The 14628-nt window shown below is 33.9% G+C and overlaps 1 pseudogene; it reads right to left on the minus strand.

The window, feature by feature from the left end:
• Nucleotides 1-804: 804 nt before the first annotated feature.
• LOC149373631 (uncharacterized) lies at nt 805-1914 on the minus strand (annotated as a pseudogene).
• Between the last annotated feature and the right edge of the window lie 12714 nt (nt 1915-14628).

Here is a 14628-nt window from a genome sequence, read left to right on the forward strand (position 1 = left end):
CTCTCTGTCTGTCCGAGTCTTCTCTTCGTTCTCCCTGTCTGTCCCAGTCTTCTCTCCGTTCTCTCTGTCTGTCCGAGTCTTCTCTTCGTTCTCTTGATTTTGAGGCTTGCCGGGCCTTATATTACCTCGTTCCCCTCCCGTTGGTACCCTCTTGATAAGGTAGCTTCGTGGGCACCAGGGGGGGTTAGTGTGATATGCCTAGCATATCGTACGTAACAGTCTCTTCTAATTGTTATCATTTTTATTTGACACATGTTAGTATGAAAAATAGGAACGACAATTTTTAAGCATAGTATTAAACTTAAAACTAGCAGGCTGCTACAAATTATTTACTTTAATATAAAATTTTTTAATAAAAGTTCAATTTCTAGTTATATATTGTCAAATGATTTACAAGGAATATAAAGTATTATCAAAATTATTAGCATATACAATTACGCATTTATAATAATTCATTTTTCAATATATTAATTACTTTTTAATTCACATAACTTTACAAATATCACAACTCAGTTACTCTTAAGTATGATAAAACGATGACTCTTAGAAAGTATAATTATGAACTACGATATAACGATGACTCTTAGAAAACTTTTGGTCTTAAATAACTGCACATTTAACATACACTTGCATGACATAGCACATTATTTATAAAGAACGTTAAGAATAAAGAACGTTAAAAATAAAGAACGTGAGTGCCCCAGTTGACGCCATTTAAAAAGATATTCAATTAAATGCGTGACGTGATTTGGCCCTATGCGCAGAACCGGAAAAAAGTCATTGATAATTGTTTAATTTGCTCTTTTCAAATTATGATAAAAACCATACAGGTACGTGTCTTAAAAAATTTAATTGGCTCTCTTCCTTTTTAAAGGTCGTCCTCCCTTTAGAACATCTATCTCCGACATAGTATTTTCGTCCTTGTTGTATACAATACTCTTCATGCTGTCACAGTAAATCTGGGCTAAGGAGTCTTAAAACATTTAAATATAGTTACATTAACTATCCTTACAATTAAAATTTTCACTATACATAAAAATTCACTGATATACCTTGGTCTTTTACAATACCACTAACTGTTGCGTGGCTGTCAATTTGTAAATTAGAAGTTGTGAATTGGTTAACTGGAATTGTAACTTTAAAAGTTCCATTTGTAATAGCTCCAATTCCATAAGTCATTAAATCATTCCTACTATTCATTACATTAAATTTGGTTTTAATATAACCAGATACACCTGAAGTATAAAGTTAAAAAAGATAGAATAAATCCTTTTTCCATTCAAAAATCATTCATAAATACTTATTCAAAATAAAAAGAATTAATTACAGATCAAACCTGTGCAGGTTGTCAACTGCTTAAATTCTATTTCCAAAATATCAGATTCCATACACTCAGTCAATCCATGAGTACCGAAATACTTGATATCAGTATTTTTTTGGATCATCAATTCAAATGGCACCAAATTTTGAATAGCTTTGAAATTAGTTTTGAGAGATGCTTTACAAAATCCACCGTTCACATGGAGTATCTGCAAATATGTAAAAAAAATTTAGTATAGGTTGCATATACATTTTATAAAGAATACAATTATTTTTCTACCTTATTAAAAGTGATTTCTTGACGTAATTTATCAATGAGTTCTTTTTCCCACACCTAACAAACGATTCTTTTACTGCCATTACTTATCGTAAATTTAAAGAGCAGGTGGTTCTTTACTCCCACTTTTGTGGGTGCTACGATTTCATCAACGTAGCCAACAATATTTCTGAATCGAATCCGAAAAATTAATATCAACAAAAAAAATTGTGTACAAAATTACTGCATGCATTTTTATAACCTCATGTGAAAACTTACGTTGTAGCATCTTTGTCAACAAGTTCATCGAACTCTTCATTTGATGTATACGGCAACATTTTACTTTGAATTTATGCAAATTAAAAAACAATTATTCCTTTAAACAGCTTGCAATATTATAGCAAAGCTATTCTCTATTTCTACTACTCACGTCTTTTCGTGTCACTGTAAACAAGACTTACATATCACGATATCGATTGGAATCGTACAATCGATCATTCTTCCTATAAGGGTGCGATCACACGTGAGCTATTCAGAACAAAGGTGGAGAACAAAGTATAGGTCTGTTTGGTCTGTTTACTTACTTTTAAGGCCTGAGTGTCACGAACCCCGCCCCTTTTTGTTGTAAACGTTCACATGGACAACTCGTATTTTTGTCTATGTGAATAGCACCACGGAGTGCGAAGTCCGCATACGGGGTATAGTCTACCACCAGAGATGGGCATAGATAATGTAACGCATAAGACGAATTACACATGTAGTACACATGTAACACATATGTTTACCATGTGTACTACATGTGAAATAGCTGTAATATAAAAAATATTTTAAGGAGATATATTACGCGTGTACTACATATTTAAGAAATTCAACAAAATGACCTAGAGCGCTGACTGGCTTAGTTATTTTATTTGTTATTAACATAAAAACTAAAACTTAATAACTCAGAGCACTTAGTCATTTTTTTGTTAAGAAATTATTAATTATAACTTGAAATTTGTTATTAACATAAGAACTAAAACTAAATAACTCAGAGCACTTAGTCATTTGTTTGTTAAGAAATTACTAATTATAACTTGAAAACTATTAACTAAGTGACCCAGAGTACTTACCGGCTTAGTTATTTTAAATGGATATTATTATTAACATAAAAACTTTATCCAAATGATCCAGAGCACTTTCTGATGGCTTCGCTTGTTCATTTATAAATAATTATTTGTAACCAAAGAAGTTTAACCAAATATCACAGAGCTCTTAGTGGCTTAGTCATTTAAAAAATAAATTGTTTTTAACATAAAAACTTTAACCAAATGACCCAGAGGCCATAACGGATTTGTTTATTTGTTCAGATATTGATCTTATCATGAAACCTTAAACCAAGTGACCCATCAGAGCACTGTCTGGCGTCATTGTAAAGTTTATTGATAAATTGTTATTTATAACCTTGGAACTTTAACCATATAACTCCCACAGCGTTTACTGGCTTAGCTATTTTAGATGTAAATAATTATTGATATGAAAAATTAAACGCAAATGTCCCAGAGCACTGACTGGCCTCGTTAGTTTATTACAAAATTATTATATTTACAACCAAAGAAAGTTAACTAACGACCCAGAGCGCTTACTGGCCTCGTTTAGTTGATAAATTGTCATTTATATCACAAAAACTGTAGCTCAGTAACCCATAGTACATGATGCCATTGTTATTTAAAATTTAAAAACAAAACCACACGTTTTGTAGTTTTACTCTTGTACAATCAATTTCTTACAAAACTCATTAACGACGCCAGTACGTGCTCTGGGTCCATTGGCTTAGTTTTTTATTGAGAAAAATTTCTCAATGAATGAACGATCGGCCTCGGTCATTTTATGAAAGTTCTAAGGTGATAATGAATGATCTTCTAATAATCAAACGAGGCCAGTAAGTGATCTCGGTAACTTGGTTTAATTTTTTTTGTTTAATTATTATACAGAACACATGTATTTGTCGTACATATCTTAAAGACTTTCTGTTGCTAGGTAGTCGATCCCATGTACATAGATCAATTAGGTTTTTTAACAAAGTCACGTTCTTACACAAACGCATTTTTCAGAGTCATAGATTTTTTTCCCGACGAGAACCCACAGAAAAAAATCTGAGTGCCCTGACCGGGAACCAAACCTGTGACCCTTCCAACGGTGTTGTATCCGAGGCTAGCACGCTAACCACTGAGCCAACGACCGCTCTTTTATTAAGGTGGTTTACCATCGAGAGGTACGCCATCTAGCGATTTTTTCACAAACCTTCCTCACTTATGAAGCCAAATGAGTATGTGTGTGTCGAAAGCACGTTTAACCTTTATTTTTCGCCGTTTTTCATTGTACTACTCAAATTACTTGTAAAATTTGCTCTACAACCGAAAAAATCATACCTAAAACTTTGAAGAATACAATAAAAGTATTTTTTAATAAAAAATAAATTTTTTGTACAGTTATATCTAAAACAGAGCAGCAAGTCGAGAGCTGCTCCATAAGACGCGATGTGTTAGACAAGCAATCACATCTGATTTTACCAAACTTTAGCATTTTTTTCGGAAAAACTATACAGTAAATTGTTTTCATATTTGCAGATATTATATGCATATGCATTGTTACATATGCATTGATACGTAATCTATTGATAAAAAAATTTCCAAGACAATCTATAAAAGTTGGTTTTTTGGGCAAAGCACCTTAATAAACGAGGCCAGTAATCGCTTTGGGTCATTTGGTTAAAGTTCTCAGGTTATAAGTAATAATTTATCGATGAACGAACCACGCTTGCAAGTGCTCTGGGTACCTTAGTTTGATTTTGTATGTTAATAATAATTACTTAGTAACTAAACAAAGCCAGTAAGCGATCTTGGTCTTAAAAGTATATGCTGTAAGCTCTTGGTTGTGTGTTTATTTGCTACTGTCAAGTCGATTGGTTTCATAATATGTAATACATACGTATTATACATGTAATATATCGTTTATTTCTATATTACACTAATTACGTATGTACTAAACATGTAATACATGTGTCATACATATGTGTGTTACATATGCCAATCCCTGTTCCCTGTTCCCAATACACTATGATTGCCGTAAAAGCACAGGGCACAGTGCATAGAATAAGGCCCTATTCACGATGAAAACGCACAGAGGCACAAGCGCAAAAGCGCACAAGAGTAACATTGGTCAGTATACCTATATAAGGAGGTATCGCAAGCCAAACTAATTGCAGAGGGCACCACTCTTGAGCAACCCTATGCTATATATATGATTGATATATAGATATAATAGCGCATCAGAGAATGCCAAGAGCTGACTGTTGTCTGCTATTTACTTATTACGTTCTTCATTGTTTATGTTTGCATCGTTTACCAAAACGGTTTTTGAATAGAATATGTATGTCGGTGTTCATGGGCTGACAGTAAATATGCTAAAACGCCTATTAAGAATAAGAAAAGCTTGTATATCACTAAAAAAAAAATCAAAATTAGTGAATAGGTTATTTATGTAGCGATTTGTTATCGCCTACTTGAGAGAGAAAAGGGTGTTTCGTCCCGAGAGCACGCCAGGACTCATCAGTAAGGCTAATGACGTGCTCCCTGCCTTAGACACAGGAGAGGTGTGGGCTCAGATTGACTCGATCGCGCTTGTATAGTAATCGTGCGGGAATTTCGCCGCTTGACGGGAACGAGCTATTAGGGGCTTGGCCACCTGGCGAGTAGAGCCTGAAACGCGAGAGATGTGAGATGCCACATCACTCCCCGCCCAGTCACGACGATGGTGTAACCGGGAGGAAGAGACGATATGAAAGTCGATGGGGTGTGAAGGCATGAGAGGGAGAAAGATGTTGAGAAGAAAGTCTCGTTGGATCTCCGGGTCTTCCACGCTCCGTTGCGAGAGATGCGGGGCGCGTGGCCGCCGTGCGTGAACGAGTTCGTGCGATGAGCGAATCGTGTGGTGCGGGGCGCGTTGCCGCCGTGCGTGAAAGAGTTGTGCGATGAGCGAATCGTAAGGGGATTAGCTGTGTTAGCGTGTACCCGGCGTGGAAGATGCGGAGATGCGTGAGAGTATCAGAAGGTTGTGTTTTTGTTCGTTGTCGGGGTCACCAATGTAGGGATTGTTATCGCCTACTTGAGAGAGAAAAGGGTGTTTCGTCCCGAGAGCACGCCAGGACTCATCAGTAAGGCTGATGACGTGCTCCCTGCCTTAGACACAGGAGAGGTGTGGGCTCAGATTGACTAGATCGCGCTTATATAGTAATCGTGCGGGACTTTCACCACTTGACGGGAGAGAATTATTAGGGGCTTGGCCACCTGGCGAGTAGAGCCTGAAGCGTGAGAGATGTAAGACGCCACATCACTCCCCGCCCAGTCACGACCCTGGCCAAGGCTGGCTCTCTACGCACACCAGGTGTGCACAGCATCTCGGCAGTCTTAAGCCTGGCTGCGCCTGGACCTTTCTGCAAGGCCTACGATACCCTGCTCTCCAGCTTCAAGGACATAACCTCACAGCGGTTAACAGTGGCCTCTCTTCCCAGCCTACCAGTGCAACACTGCATCCAAACCACCGGACCTCCGGTGCATGAACGTCCACGCAGGCTAGTGGGCCCACGTCTGGAGGCTGCCAAAAAGGAAATTGGGCTCCTTCTGGAACAAGGTATCGTGCGACTCTCCGCCAGCCAGTGGGCCAGTCCCATTCACCTGGTGCCCAAGCCAAACGGAAGCTGGCGCGTCACCGGCGACTACCGCCGCCTCAACGCTGCTACGATTCCAGATCGTTATCCTCTTCCTATAATAGAGGACCTCCTCCAAGAGGCACGCGGCAAAGTCTTCTCAGTGGTAGACCTGCACAAGGCCTTCTACCAAATTGCCATTACAGAGGAGGACATCCCGAAGACAGCTATCACTACACCCTTCGGGTTGTTTGAGTTTACAAGGACGTCACTGGGTCAACGCAACTCCGCCCAATGACGTCGGGGTCACCAATGTAGCGATTTGTTATCGCCTACTTGAGAGAGAAAAGGGTGTTTCGTCCCGAGAGCACGCCAGGACTCATCAGTAAGGCTGATGACGTGCTCCCTGCCTTAGACACAGGAGAGGTGTGGGCTTAGATTGACTCGATCGCGCTTATATAGTAATCGTGCGGGAATTTCGCTGCTTGACGGAAACGAGCTATTAGGGGCTTGGCCACCTGGCGAGTAGAGCCTGAAGCGCGAGAGATGTGAGACGCCACATTTATACCTACCCAGTAAGGATATTACAATTGTTTGAGACTATCTTAAGTGTTTAATTTATTTAAATTGGAATTTTATGATTGAAATAATAATTTTTCATATAATATATAATTATAGTTATTCTGGATAATATAAGCTTTAACAAGTTCTTTCTAAGGCTTTTAAAGTTACATACTTATATTTACTTATATAGGTTGCACTGGTAGCAGACAGAATTTATTTGACAGTATATTTTTATGTATTACTATATATGCTTGATATATATATAGCACAGTGTTGCTCAAGAGTGGTGCCCTCTGCGATTAGTTTGGCTTGTGATACCTCCCAGTGCTCTTTCCTGCGGCAGAAAACTGAAGACGTCACAGTACCGCCACCTGAACTGACGCTCTGCGGCCAGAGTTAATGCGCGCTAAGCGGCAAATTCAAATGTGCTAAAACCAACTAACTAAATCCCAAGCTTTTTAACCTAATAACTCAGTACCCAAAACTTCTTAAACCGAATAACCCTATACTACAAATAAATACAACCTAACAATATTTTAAATACACGCTCAACTTATAACTGTATACATAAATCATACTCATCAGATTGCAAAATCTCTAAAATAAAGATCCAAACGGCTTGCAACACATAAATATAATGAGAAAGAACTACCAAACAACCCAGGGAGCTTAATATCCAATTTATTTAATGATAAAAATATAACATTCAACTACAGCGCATTTCCCCATATGACCCAAGGCGCTTACTGGCCAGTTTATTAACAAATTAAATATAAATTAACAGCCCAAGCGCCTTTCACCAGATGACCCGGGGCGCTTACTGGCCAGTTCATTAACTAATTAAGCATAAATTAACAGCCCAAGCGCCTATCTTCAGATGACCCAGGGCGCTTACTGGCCAGTTAATTAACAAATTAATTATAAATTAACAGCCCAAGCGCCTATCACCACGTCTTCGGTCACGTCTTTGGTTTTCTGCTGCAGGCGAGAGCACTGATACCTCCTAATACGAAACGCACAACGCACACACGCACAACGCACAATAGGCAGGGTGCATGGCGCTTTCGAGGTAAAATTCCATGTTAATTCTTACGGGAAAAATTTAGTTATAGCGGTGGCCACCGATAACATCGCGGTGAAATCCATAAGGAATTAAGGATACGTGTTATAAGTCGGGGGGCGCTGTTGTCAGCTTGCACCTGGCCTATATGGTGTGCGTGTTCTGCGTTGCGTATATAGCTATGCCTAATACCTACCAATGATACTCTTGTGCGTTGTGCGCTTGTGCGTCTGTACGTTTTCATTGTAAATAGGGTCTAACATTTAAGTATATACTTAAGTTTTTAGCGTGGATAGGGCTTTAAGCCAGTTCCACATAACCGCACCCTTAAGGTAGTTAAGCCTTAGCGACAGCAGTAAACAATTTTTAGAACGAAGTTCTTTATGTCGCGTTACTCGGGGGGCTGGAATTTTAAAACCGACAGATTTTTTTTTTTTTGAATCAGAAATCTTTTCCTCTCAAGTTTTTCCCCTCACCCCGTCCCCCCTCACCAAGTGTTCTCTACACACTTCCCCTCTCCTCACTATATATGTATTTCTGTCAACCGTGCCGTGTTACTCTTCAGCACACCTTTACCCCCCATTCCCCCTCACACTCCCAAGCAATTAATTTTTTAACAAATCTTAATTTTATTTCCCCACAGTAATTTTTCTTTCACTTTGAATTTTTTTCTTCTTTTACAATTCTAAAAAAAAAAAAAAAAAAAAAAAAAACATTTTCCAGTAAAGAGATTTAAACCCTCCACCTTCTGCATATGAGTCCTGTACCTTCCCCACTCTGCTACGAGCGCTGCCGACTATATAAATTCGGTTTCTTGTACTTATCGTGTGGTTCGTAACTATAACATTCCACTTTTAAATTTATTCACTGACAATACATTCAATTATAAATTTGTTTTATAAATTGTGTATTTGTTATATAAATAATACATCTAAAAAAAAAAAAAAAAAAAAAAAAATTTAATTAGCATAAATATGGTTATGTAAATTAAATATAATAAGGCGCGTTATAACGCATTAAATATTTGTATTTTCATTAAACCTGAGGTTTTTTTGGCATTACAGTAATGCTAATAATTACTGTTATAAATAAAAAAAAGTAATAAAATTAAATATAAAAAAAAGAAACGAAATATGAAAAAATAAAATATGAAAAAAAATAATAATAAAATTAAATGAAATTTGAACAAATAAAATAATATATTAAAAAATAATGAAATGAAATATGAAAAAAGAAATGAAATATGAAAAAAAAAATGAAATAAAGGAAATACAAAAGAATGAATATAAATAGAAAAATATAAAAAAAAGAAATAAAGGAAATACAAAAGAATGAAAAAAAAGTAATGAAATTAAATATGAAAAGAAAAGAATGATATATGAAAAAAAAGGGAATGAAAAAAAAAAGATTAAATATGAAAATAAGAAAGAAATTGAATAAAGGAAATACAAAAAAATAAAAAAAATGTAATAAAATGAAATATGAAAAAAATAAAACAAGAAATAAAAAAAAAATTAATAAAACAAGAAATAAAGAAAAAAAAAAAAAAATGAAATAAAAAAAAAACAACAACAAACCAGGGGGGATAAATGGGTCATGGGACCCACGGTAAGAACGAAGTTCTTTGAACATGACGAGTATAAAAACACAATTTCTCAGGTAACAAGGGGGTCGCCAGACCCATTGAAAGAACGAAGCTCTATAAACGTTAATACTGCATTCATGTAGTTCACTAAACAAAAACTTAAAAAACGAATAAAAAAAAAAAATAAAAAAAATAGTTCAGTACTCACGATGGTTGAACTTCGTGAGTACTGTATTTATGCACGACGTTCTCACGAAGTTCAACCATCGTGAGTACTGAACTATTTTTTTTATTTTTTTTTTTTATTCGTTTTTTAAGTTTTTGTTTAGTGAACTACATGAATGCAGTATTAACGTTCATAGAGCTTCGTTCTTTCAATGGGTCTGGCGACCCCCTTGTTACCTGAGAAATTGTGTTTTTATACTCGTCATGTTCAAAGAACTTCGTTCTTACCGTGGGTCCCATGACCCATTTATCCCCCCTGGTTTGTTGTTGTTTTTTTTTTTTATTTCATTTTTTTTTTTTTTTCTTTATTTCTTGTTTTATTAATTTTTTTTTTTATTTCTTGTTTTATTTTTTTCATATTTCATTTTATTACATTTTTTTCATTTTTTTGTATTTCCTTTATTCAATTTCTTTCTTATTTTCATATTTAATCTTTTTTTTTTATTCCCTTTTTTTTTTTCTTTGCAAATCGTATTCCTAACACCTTACTCAACTGCGTGCTATATCCAACTATTTGTGTACGTATGCATTGCTTCCATAATTAGAGATATTCTCTATAACAGTTTCACATTCTAGTGCATACCCTAGCCACGAATATCCTTGTCCAGCCAACCATATATTCTGTATATACAAACACAGCTGTAAAGAATAATTAAAACCAAAAGGCTACGCTGTTAGTATAAAATATATTATTACTACCTGACGACCAATATAATTGTATATACAAGTATATATACTACTCATTTTCAGATGTAGAGTACTTTGTACTAAGTCTGTTTACGTAGTGAGCTTCGCTGTTTTTCTGATGGCAATTTTTAATAGAGGATCGGACACTTAGTAGTAAAAAAAAAACGCTGAACAGGAAGTGTCATTCTTGAGGGTTCTCATCAGCTTATCTACTCAAACGCCAATTTCGCCAGCTACAAGCCTTGTCACCGTTGAAATCTGCAGCTAGTTACAGTAGCTGCACAACAATCAACTGCTTGGCACTCTTTACCTCTTTCAGCTATACTGTCTCGTTATAATAACAAATCGTAAGTGTATAGAATTAAGTTAATAATATTAATGAGATATCCTTATTCAACATATTTGTTTCTTTTAAGAACCACAAATTTGTTAAATAAGGAGACCTCATTGATATCATTATTTAAATTTTATTATATCCTTCACTTTTGTAAGACTTGTTCAAAATAATGTTTATACTTACACTCCTTGACAATCCAGTATTCCCTATAACTTTCAAATAAAGTTTAATACAAACATCCATACATTTTTTATAATCCAGATGTTCATAAAAAATTATCTAGTGTCAACCCAAAATATTTAAGAGATGAGAAAAATGACTTAAAAAAGAAATTGATTTTAAAGATCTTAGATTGTATTTTGACTTTAATACTGAAAAAATTCCTTTTTTGTGATAAGGAGTTTACCACCCCCATTGCACTTGTTTTCCGACATAAACAGTTCTGCAAATGCGTTTACTTGGGGTTGAATTGTCTTCTCATTTAATTTTTTCTCTTGTTATTTTCCGCTACAAAACTTTTTCAAAAGGTTTGAATTTTTATTTTGTGAGTTCGACCAATGGAAAAATGTTTTTTGTTAAGTACGGCCTAACTTTTTTGTACAGCTTTTGAGGAAGAACATAAATAGTTGAAAATATTTCAGGATGCAATTAAACTTCTTCATAATGACTATCAAAAAGCTTTTCATCCCCAGGAAAAAGGTTTTATCTTGGCGCTAGCCATCTATCCTTTGACAGCTGGAGTGATGACTGTTTTTAATTTTTAATTTGATATGATTTGACAGCTGGCAGGAATTTGATCTTCAAACTTTTAATATAGTTCATTTTTTTCACGCAAATATGATAACATACAACACTTTCTCTAGAAACTCTGTGATTAAGCTGTGGTAATATCTTTCATAAGTAAGCGCTATCTCTGCACTTGATTTCATCTTTGGTATGTTAGCAAATTAAATTAGTAAGGTATTTTTTTTTTCTTATACACTGACTTTTCATTAATTACTAAAGTATTTTTTTCTACAAGTTGTTATAAGGAACTTTCAATTAATTCCTGCACCTTGTTGCAATGATTTTTTATTCATCTCATCAGCTGATAATGGTCAGATGGCCAGCATCATTTCTCGATAATAAAAAGCTTTTAAGAAATTATTATTAGTGGTTTAGTAATCATTAATCACAATTTCATTCAGAACAACGTTTTTCTGTTGATGTTTTTCCTGCACATGCTTTAAAAAAAATTAGGCCAGATTTTATTAAGAATAATTTTCCATCGGTTAAACTCTTAAAAATAAAAGAAGAATATATTTTTATCGGTCTTACAGTCAAATTAAAAAATTAATATAAAATTACTAATAAAAATTACTAATAAATTTTCTAGTAATTTTTATATTAATTTATTGATTTGACTGTAAGACCGATAAAAATATATTCTTCTTGTATCTTTTACAGTCGACAAAAGTATTATTGTTATCTAAATCTTAAAAATAATAACCAAATTTCAAATTTTTTCTTTTATACATCTTAGAGAAAAGTAATACGAGGAAGAAGTTTTTCAGAATACAATATTACAAAGATATTAATAATTTTCTTGATTTATTATTGTCAAGAATTTTTTAAGTAAACAGTAAACACCGTATTAAAAATTTCAAATTGTTGAAGCATGTCAGTACTTATATTATGAATAATCATAGATGAAGATTATTCTCATAACTTCAAGTACCCTTTCTTTTTTCTGCCATTTTTCAATCTTTCAAAAGTTTTAGTTTATAGAATAAAAAATATGTATGAATAATAGGAATGAGTATTATAACATGGTAACTTATTCCCTGTGTGCAAGTGTGTTGATGCCATCTGATAGTACAAACTTGTATGACTTTTGAGAGCTCAAAGATCGGTATTTGTCAAATAATACGTGTTCACTACCACATAAGGATGATTAACGTAAGAAATATGAAAATGTTAATAACAATGAGTATCGTTGTGGGCCGCAATACAGAATTTTAAAGCCAAGAGTCACACCAATATTCATAATGATAAAATCTACACAACACTAAAGCCAGTATAATATAATCTTCTTTATGTAGTGTCGAAGCAGAACGAACTAGGCCAGTTCATAAAGTGACGCGAGTTACTGTTAATGACACTTCCTTCGAGCCATGTGAGCATGTTATTCACTTTATTTTATTTACTATCGGTTAGCTATTGAATATTGCAACCATTGCCCAAATTTTGACTTCTTTTTACAAAAGTGTGAAGAATACGCTTATTCTGAATATCTACGTTTGACAACTTTAACAGGATAAAATACTGTATATTTGTTTTGTCCACTGTACATGTAGTCCTCAAAAGTCCTACAAGTTTGCACTTTTCTCTCGCCATGGGCTCTTCGGTCACTTTCTTTTACGCCGACTTGCACACAGCGAATACTGGTCCAAAAGTGTATAGAGCAATAATTAAGAATTTCTATTAAACTAAAAATATTATGCATTAGCGTTTCATTTTAAGAAAGTGAGGGAAACGAAGGATATAAATTCAATAATTTACGCTCTGTGGTTCTACATTACTCTGACTAATGTATATTTTTTTTTCAGGTACTTTGATTCAAGTACTCAACAATAATAAATTACCAAGTAATTTTTCTGTTACAGTATTTTGTTAATTAAATATCTAAAATAAATAAATTAATTGCTTCTTTTATTCAATAAATTTTTCTATTAGTGTACAGTATCGTATTCAAGAAAAGAAATTACAGACTACAACAAAAACCAAGTCAAGCCATAAAAACAGACAACCAAAATTATCTGAATCAAGCCAAGCCATAACAACCATAAGAATCAAACCAAACTATAATAATCAACAGAATTTACCACAACCAAGCAAAATTATAACCATAAGCGTTAACACAATATACTGAACCAAGCCAAGCTAAAACCATACAATTCAGCAAATTAAGTAATCACCAATTGCCTAATTTAAAATTACAAGAATAAGTTCATCACCATAATAAGCTAAATTGAAAAAAAACACAAAAAAATGTTATACTAGTGTAAATGATTGATTACACTTTGTAATATTTTATGAATAAAATATTAAGATTGTTATTGTTTCTTTGTCAATAATAATAATATTTGTTATAACTGTGATTTCTATTTATATTTTTAGAAATACATTTATTTTAAGTACACATCTGTTTGTGATTTCTTCTTCTTCACCTACACTCTTTGTATATTTAATCAACATCATTACAACTAGAAGCAAATTGATATTAACATTTGTAACCTTCAATGTAGCCTCATAAGACCACAGTTCTTTTCATATTCATAAACAGCTATAACCAAATACTATTTGCCACACATAGCCTTAGCTTTCACTAGCCATTATTTGCCGAAATAAAGATCTTTTTTAACCATTATACGCGGTTTTCAGTCATAATAAGCCATAATAGCCATAACCCCAACCTTTGACAGCCTTCATCAGGCATACCGACAGCCTTTACCAGCCACAATCAGTAGTCTTAGCCATTGCCTTTGTCAGCCATAACAAACCATAAGTACAATATAAATACAAGCCATATCAACAATAAATAGCTATTTTTAGGAATCATCTGCCATAATTATCTTCAACATTTTATTAGAACAACGTCTTTGTTTTTAAGTTTAAAACTTATTTACTATGTTTATAAAATTATAACTAAGTCAATAAAATAATAAATAAGCAATAAGTCAATTCATACTATATTTAGCAACATATACTTTTAGAATTATTATATTTACACACAATTTTATTTTATTTGAAAATTTATTTTTTACAAACGTACTAATTATTGCTTGAATTCGTTGCATTATTTGTTATTTCTAAAATGGATCATAATGATTTTTAAAATTACACGGAACGCGACAAAAATTGTGTT

Source organism: Copidosoma floridanum, unplaced genomic scaffold, assembly GCF_036245765.1.
Source record: "Copidosoma floridanum isolate Cflo_tuat_1 unplaced genomic scaffold, Cflo_Japanese_pri ptg000030l, whole genome shotgun sequence".
In the NCBI taxonomy this organism is placed as follows: Eukaryota; Metazoa; Arthropoda; class Insecta; order Hymenoptera; family Encyrtidae; genus Copidosoma; species Copidosoma floridanum.